Raw genomic sequence first — 8,418 nt, 5'->3', positions numbered from 1 at the left:
CAAGAAAACACTTTGCACCTGCAAAATTAAGACATCTATCCCATGAGAATCTGTGGTGGTGTTCACAGGGGTCCCAGGACGAGAGAAGAGACGAGAATGTTGACTCCATGTTTCAGAAGGCTTGATTTATTTTATGATATATATTATATTAAAACTATAATAAAAGAATAGAAGAAAGGATTTCATCAGAAGGCTTGCAAGGAAAGGAAAGAATGGAATGATAATAAAATCTTATGACTGACTGAGACAGTCCGATATAGCTGGACTGTGATTGGCCATTAATAGAAACCACCACATGAGACCAATCAAAGATGCACCTGTTGCATTCCACAGCAGCAGAGAATTATTGTTTACATTTTGTTCCTGAGGCATCTCGGCTTCTCAGGAGAAAAAATCCTGAGGAAAGGATTTTTCATAAAACATATCTATGACAAGAATCCATGAAGAAAGAATGTAAACACATCTAGAAAGAAAAACGTTTAGTGGACATATACACTAGCCTTTACCAACCAATGAACTGAATTTCATTGTGTTGCTGGCCAACTAAATTCAAACACGATGCCTTCTGATACCATATAAAAATGAGCTTCGTGCAATAAAAATTGGGCTATTCTGCACAAAGAAACAAGTGTCTTGTCTGTATCAATTGCAACGAAACCCTTGAGATTTTTGGCTTTGATTCTAGTTCTAGGGATGCAATAAGCCTTGCTGCAATGATAGGTGTTCATTCTCACAAAGGCACCGACACACCAGACTGGAGAGCTCAGAGATGTGTTGGTGCCTTTTCTGCCCAGGGGAGGTAAGGCCAGGACCTGTCTGGCCCCACACCTTTTTTGTGGGAGCAATCCCTGGATGTGTTCAAATTTTGGTGCCTTCCCTTCCTGGAGGAGGAAAATACCCAGGCCCAGGGTTGGTGGGGAAGATGTTGGGCCCAGGGGAGGTAAAAGCCACTGACAGCTTTCTGCAGTGCTCCACAGTCTCCACAGTGCTCTCAGGGTCCTCATCAGGGCTCCCAGTACCCCTTCCATTGCTCCCTGTCTCCTGCACTGCTCTCCAGTGCTCCTTCTTCCAGTGTTTCCCAGTCTCTCCACTTGGATGGTAGCAATTCGCTGGGCAGTGACATGCCAGCAGGCATCAATAGTCCCATGGGTGATCATTGCTCCCCAGGCACCTCTCCCTCTTGGTTCCATATCACCTGTGCCAGGAAATGCACTCTGAAGCTCTCCCAGATGTCTGGATTCTCCTCCTGTGAGGTACCAGGGGAAGGTGGGGGGCCTAGGGGCTGGCACAGGTCCCCATGAGGACCAGGGCTTGTGAAGGAGCCTCACCTACCTCTTCCTCCTGAAGAGCAGGTACCTGAAAAAATGGCACCCACCTTGGGCTATTCTGCTGCTCAGTCCCACCCTGAGCAGGAGGCAAAGAGGCAAACCCACTTTCTCACCCTCCTGAAGAGCTCATGTCTCCCCATGAGGCCCCCCTCCCTGTCCCAGCCCCTGTGGTCCCAGCCGTTTCACAGCTTCATCACCAGGCCTAGACCACTCAGTCCAGGTGGGAACAGAGGTATTTATTTTGCATCCACAGGTAGACCACTGCAAGTGAGCAGCTTCCCAGCCCCATCACCAGCAGCCTCTGCTGCAGACACAGCTCCAGCCACAGCCCTTCATGCGCTGGACCAGCACCTGGAGCTGAGGTGAGAGGGAGAGAGAGAAAGAGAGGCATCTGATCAAACGGGCAGGCAGAAGGCAGAGAATTTCTGTAGGATTGGCTCAGGCCACCTGAGATCACGTTAAGGTGTCCATGGAAATGCCTCTGGTGATTTTCCAGCCCATGAGAAGGTCCCTGATGCAACCCCTGGTGCAGCTGAGGCAAAGCCAGGTTGTCCTGAGACCTTGGGTGTCCCATGCAGGTATCAGGACAAGGTGTTGTGGGGTAGGACTCTGCCAGTGAAGGACATGCTCTCAGGTTTGGGAAGGGGACGGCCTGCCATCAAGGTCCCTCTGTCTTCAGCCAGGACTTTCTGTCCCGCATGGGAAGCCGATGTTGGGTGTCCAGGTGGGTGCCAGGGGAGTCCAGCCCACTGGCAGCCTCCAGATCCCACTTCTGTCCCCCGGGACTGCTTCAGCAGAGGAACATGGGAAAATCATTCCGGTGGAGTTACCTGCAGAACTGCCTCTGCTGCTCCTGCCGCCGCCGGTTGTTCTCAGCCAAAAACATGAAGATGTTCCTCCGTGTCTGATGTGGCTCCAGCCCATGGAGCACCTGGATGGCTCGTGGGGAAAGGTGTCTGCAACAACAGGGAATCATCATCCCAGAGCTGCCAGCTGCCTCTCCCCTCACCCCACCCTGTGCCCACACAGTCCCACATCCACCCACCTGGTCCCGCATTCACCCACCTGGTCCCAGGCTGGAATCTCTCTGCCATTTTCTCTGTGGGGAGGGGGATTCCAGCTGTCCCCCACCTCCCAGTGACCCCCTTTCTTGGGGGCTGGGATGGATGGTGTGGATCCCAAGCATCTCCAACGCCAAATATCTGCCAAGGAGGGGATACTCTCAGTAAACCAGAGATGCAACTTCTTGGGGGGCCCCTGGATATGTGGGAGCCAGGAGACTTGGCACCCCACCATGACTGACGACTGCTTTTGTCCTGCAGAGTTCTCCCTTGCGGGACATATAGGCAAATCCCTGCCCTGCACCTGGGTGACTCCCAACTGCACCCCTGGGATGCCCATCTCTTTGAGTCCTAAGAGTCCCCTTGAAACCCCAGAACACCCTAACCCCATCTGAGACCCCTCTCTTAATCTGGGTCCCCAGGGACTCCTATCACCTGGGGTCCTAAGAGTCCCCCCCCAGTCCCCAAAGCCCCCTGGGACACCCTAAGCCCTCAAGAAACATCTGGTCCCCTTCCAAGGGACCTGCCCCATGCCTCATTAGTCCTTTGTGGTCCTTCCTGACCTCCAATTCCACCCTCTGTGCCCCTGTCCCAGAGAGGTTCTATGTCCAGCCAGGGTGACTTGACACAGAGGGTCTCTGCCCCTACCTGCGGCATCTGTTGGTCCTCCCCAGTAGCCCAGGCTTCCCATGCTGCCCATTCCACCTTCTGTTCTCTCCAGTGGGAATTCCCATGCTCCCATCCTGCATACAGCTGCCAGACCTCCTGGAGGTGTCAGGCATGATTAGTCTCAGGTTTTGAGGGGCTTCCTTCAGGTCTTATCCATTTGGCACATACCTGCAGTGCTCTCTGGCAGTTCTCAGAAGCCAAGAGTGTGATGTCAGGCCTGGCTGAAGGAGGTAACTCTTGCCTACCTGCCTCCCTCATACTCAGAGAGCTGGCTGGGCATGGGGTGATCACACTGCAGAAATACCAGCAGTCATCAGCATGAGCATGGGGCGGATAGGGAACCTGTTTCCCTTGGGTCCAAAACTCCACAGGTGTTCAGGAGAAGTTGGGAGCTAGGGCTGTTCCCATGGACCTTCCTGAGTTGCTACACAGTCCAAGTGTCTGAGGGGGATTTCACCCAGGGTGCAAGGATCCCTCCAAACCATTCCCACAAGTTTCACCTGGCAGGTGGCTTTGACCTTGGCTCTTGCTGCCTTGTGCCTGGCCTCTGGTATGGCAACGCAAGGAGGGAAAACTTTCCAGGATGCTCTTGTTCCCCTGAGAAAGGAGGAAGCTCTTGGGAGCAGTCTGTAAGATTGTATGGTCACAGATGTGATCACCCTATGTGTGACAGAGCAGCAGGAACCCATTCCATACCTGTTCTGACACTGTGTTTCTCTGCAGCCTTTGTATGTTGGGTGGAAAAAGCATCAGACACAACAAGCTGGAACCTGGAATCCAGAATGACAATATCCGGAATTGGAAGGAACCCAAAAGAATAAGTGAGGCCAACTCCAGAAGCAAATGATGCCACAGGCTTGAGGAATGGCAGAGCTCACACTCTGCAGGCAATGAAGGAACCAGAAAATCAACAAGGAAATGCACTCACCTGGGGAACATGTGGGCCTGTGCAGCCTGCACACCCTGAGCAGTGGTCACTCCATTGTTGACACCAGAACCTGGCATACTTAGCCTCTGCAGAGTGACAGGGAGCTGTCAGGAGATTTCCATGGAGAAAGCAGACCGGTCTCTTGCTCCTACAGGAGCCACTTCTCCAAACTCCTCTTCCCAAACCTCATTCGTGAACATCATGGAATCAAAGAACCAATAAGAACCCTTGGAGGCCAACAAGTCCAACAGTGGCCACATCCACATGTCTCTTAAATCCCTCCAGGGATGATGAGTCCACCATTGCCCTGGGCAGCCTGTTACATGAAGAAATTTTCCCTAAAATCCCACCTAAACCTCTCCTGGTGCAAGTTGTCTTCTGTTATCTGGGAGAACAGGCTGACCCCACCTGGCCTCACTCTCCTTTCATGCAGATGCAGAGAGCAAAAAAGGTCTCCCCTAAGCCTCCTTTTCTTCGGGCTCAGCCCCCACAGCTGCTTCTCATGAGACTTGTGCTTCAGACCCTTTCCCAGCCTCTCTGCCCTTCTCTGGGCACCCTCTAGCACTTCAATGTCCCCAGATTCCAGCTCACCGTGAGCAGCAGAGCCACCCAGGTGTCCTGACTCTCCAGTCCTGCAATGCAGCTGCAGTGGAATTGCATGCACAGGACATTGTCCTGGCAGGACAGGATGCCAATATTTTCAAAGGCGAATGTGGGGTGCTGCCTGTCCCTCAGCTGGAAGGAGTACAAGAGAATGGTCTCCTCCACACAGCCCCTCACCAAGTCGGGCGGGAGGGAATTGGTCTGGGACAGCCACCAGTAATCCAGTGGCATGATCACGATGTCACCTGCAAAGAGGAGAGGATTATCACTACCAAGCTGAGCAAATTTTCACGTGAGATTATTGGCAAAATGTCAGAAAGACACGTTTAGTTTGGGGGCAACTCAAGCTGTCCTCCAACTTTGGAGGCAATTCCCCCCTGCTGCATAGAGCAGAGTACACACAGTCCCCCCAAATGTGGAGCTAGATCCCTTCTCACCAGGGATCATCACTGTTGGGAACACCAGCTCCTGTAGACAGGACACGTCCATGTCCAGCTGGAACACGGGTCTTCGAACCACATACACCTCTTCCGTGCTGTTGATTTCCTCAGGGACCACAGCAAAGGTCCCAAGACCTGGGACAAGGACACCCTGCCCAGGAAGAAAACAAAACAGTTGAGATGGCTGTCACATCCCAGACCCTTGAATCCTGGGGTTAAACTCAAGGTTCCTTTACTCTAGCTGGTGCAAAGGAGAAATCCCCACCAGCTATTCTCAATAGGTAAAAAATCACACAAAAGTGATCACGCAAAAATATAGAAAACTAAGGAAATTTTGGCAAAGGAATAAAAAAACTAACAAATTCAACATAAAACCACTTATCAATCATCCCATTACTTAGCATTTACCCAAAAAGGTTCCATGAAAAGAGGATTAGAAGGAGAGACAGAAAAGGTACAGCAAAACACACATATAGCTACCAGCTCCTGGGTTTCCCCCAGAGTCCCAGAGAAGGCACAGGTCACATGCTGGCTACCTTGTGGTCAGCCTGGTTAAAGTCCTTGGTGGGACTGCTGATAGGTGCTATGATTGACAGCCCAGCTGGGGGCTGGGCGCAGGACAGGGCTCTGCTTCACTATGCAAAGCCTGGCCTGCCCCTCCCACCAGACATAGACCCTGGCATTACAAGTGCAAGATGTCTCAAGACGTTGTTCTAATCCAGACTCTGACAAAAGGAAATGTGAAAACTGTGGGGAAAAACCCATGCTCTTCATTTTTTTTTACTTTCCCTCTTCAAAATATTCACAAAAATTCCTTTTCTTGGCTAAAGAAGAACCCAAGCCATTCCAGCCCAGGGAAAGATTCCCAGGGATGATCATTGGCATAGACCCAGCCAGATCCTCTTGTATCTCTCTGCTAGGTCTCTCCACCCCTGGATGATCAGGGCACACTAAGATGAGTTCTCCGGGGGGGTGCCATGATGTTTTGGGGGGGGGACCACAGGGGTCCAAGACACCAGCCAACCTTGTCCAGCTTCATCTGTCCTAGGATGTAGGTAGACACGACATCCCAGATGGCCACCACCTCTGGAAAATACCAGAAAGAGGGGTCAAGTTGCACTCGTGGCATTTTGGGGAGCTCTGTGGAGTGATAGATGGGGCTGACAAAAAGCCTGGACTGGACCGTGCCCCTGGTTCTACTCCCCAAGGGAGTGGGGTTCTCTCTACCCCCCAGGCAGGGCTGGGGCGGAACTGGGGATGTGAAAAGTCATCAGAACCAGGGCTGTGATCATCTAACCCCCAAAAGGAGATGGCAACCCAAGATCCAGCTGGCTCCTGAGAGCCCAGGAGGAGCTGTCAGACCTCCAATAAGAGCTAGAACCTCAAGAGGTCAGAGATCTCACAGCTCAGAAGCTAGCCCTGGTAGGGGGACACGCTGTGCCCAGGGGACCCTCAGAGCAACCCCAGCCCTGTCCAACCCTCCTTCTGGCCCCTGGGGGTTCCCAAAACCCTTACCTTTGGTGGAGAGACGCAGAAGTGTGGGGAACAAGTAACTCTGCTTCTTGCTGATGCTGATGGTGCAGCACCCCTCCATCTCCGATCAGCCCTTGCCCTGCCTGTCCCTGAGGGCCCTCCCATTAAAGCTCCCACACCCACCAAAACAGCCCCCCAACCCCGCTTGAGGCTACAGGCAGTGCCCAGCAGCCACCAATTGTCACCATGGGGGGTGCCACCTTGTGATGTCACTGGTAGACTGGGGAGGTGCATTGTGATGTCAGCAGAAAGATGGCACCTTGGAGATGGGGGAGGGGGGTTGTGGCAGGAAGAGCCCATCCTGGCCCATCTCAGGTGTTCCCAGGTGTCAAGAGGTGCCACTGCTGCTGAGCTGGGCTGCCTTCCTAGAGAAAATCATAGCTAATAACCAAAATAAACATATAAAAATATAAATTATTAAATAATATCTATTTTAAAATTATGAAGAATCTGTTTTCTGGGCTTTTTTTTTTTTGCTATAAAATATGACAGATTAAGGGTTTTTATCCTGGCTCAAACACTTCGAGGGATCCTCTAGGAAGTGGCACCTCTGGTTTGCTGAGGATGTTTCTGTTGCTATTGAGTTAGGGATGGCTGATAGAAAGCAACATTTGACTCTGTGCTCAGAAGGCAGAAGAGCAAACTTTATTAGAACTTTGTGATATTCACATTCTCTGAACAGAGAGAGACATAATTCTCTCTCCCAGGATTTTTCCTGGGGAAGGCAGTGAGAAGCTCAGAGAAGAGAAAACAATTTTTATCTCTATTCGCTGCTCCTGTTGTTTGGCACATGTGGAATGTGTTATGGAGATTGTTTACCAAAGGTGATGGTTGATTGGATTGATTGGCCAGTTGGGTGAAAGCTGTGTCGTGGCTATCTCCAGACAGTCATGGGGTTTTCTTGAGTATCTCTTTAGTATAGTTATAGTATCGTATCAATGTAATATAGAATAGCTTAATAAAGCATTTCTTCAGCCTTCTAAAATCATGGAGTCAGAGCACATTATTACCATGTGGGGGGCTGCCCTGCATCAATAGAACTTCACATTTTTATAGGCAAAATCGTTCACCCAGAACTTCTGAGTTTTTACATTGCCTGAGAGACGCAATGAGTCCCCATACACCATTAGATCCTGGATCCAAGATAGGGATACAGCAACTAATAAATTTATTTTTAGGGCAATCTACGGGAGATATTAGGAGGAAACTTCAGAAGTTCCAGGGACCAGAGGGAAAGAATTTGGAGGTCTTGCTAGATGAGGCATGGAGGGTTTTTAGCAATTGAGAAGAAGGATATAAGCAAGGGATGAGAAAGTTAATAGCAGTAGCAAAAGAGGAAAGCAAAGGAAGGTGGAGACAAGGAGCACCTAAGCAAGGACCACCCTCGCTGGGCAAAGATTAGTGTGCAAATTGCAGAAAATTTGGACACTGGAAAAATGAGTGCCCTGAACTAAACAGAAATGGAAAAGGGGACCGGGGAAGGGAGGTGGTGGTTGCTTGTACAAAAAGCGACTGCAGGGGACCAGGGGACCTTACCCCAGGGGATCCATTAGTTATAAAAATGAAATGGGGGAAGGTGGAAAAAGAGGTGGAACTTATAGTGGAAACAGGGGCAACATTTTCAGTTTTAAATAAAACTTTGGTGCCAGTGGGGAATGAATATGTTAGGGTAAGGGGAGCAACTGGCCAATCTGAAATAGCATATTTTTGCAAGTACACTTGCAAGTACACTCACTCAAATACAAATATGGAAAACAGTGGGGCATCCATAAATTCTTATACATGCCCAAGTCCCCGGATTCGCTCCTAGGGAGAAATTAATTGGAGAAGTTGGAGGCAACTATTTTGTTTAAAAA

The 8,418-nt window shown here is 50.4% G+C and overlaps 1 long non-coding RNA gene across 1 annotated transcript; it reads right to left on the bottom strand.

Moving 5' to 3' along the window:
* Positions 1 to 1,526: 1,526 nt before the first annotated feature.
* LOC139598482 (uncharacterized) lies at positions 1,527 to 3,620 on the bottom strand. The gene is made up of 3 exons (XR_011681887.1): positions 3,038 to 3,620; positions 2,394 to 2,530; positions 1,527 to 2,284 (listed from the first exon to the last, which is right to left on the bottom strand). It is a non-coding gene; the product is annotated as an uncharacterized lncRNA (long non-coding RNA).
* Positions 3,621 to 8,418: the final 4,798 nt, after the last annotated feature.

The sequence above is a fragment of the Agelaius tricolor genome, unplaced genomic scaffold (genome assembly GCF_023055355.1).
Source record: "Agelaius tricolor isolate 1412-34295 unplaced genomic scaffold, bAgeTri1.0.p SCAF_20, whole genome shotgun sequence".
Classification (NCBI taxonomy): domain Eukaryota; kingdom Metazoa; phylum Chordata; class Aves; order Passeriformes; family Icteridae; genus Agelaius; species Agelaius tricolor.
The sequence above is the reverse complement of the archived record's forward strand: the minus strand, read 5'-3'. Positions and strand labels throughout refer to the sequence as shown.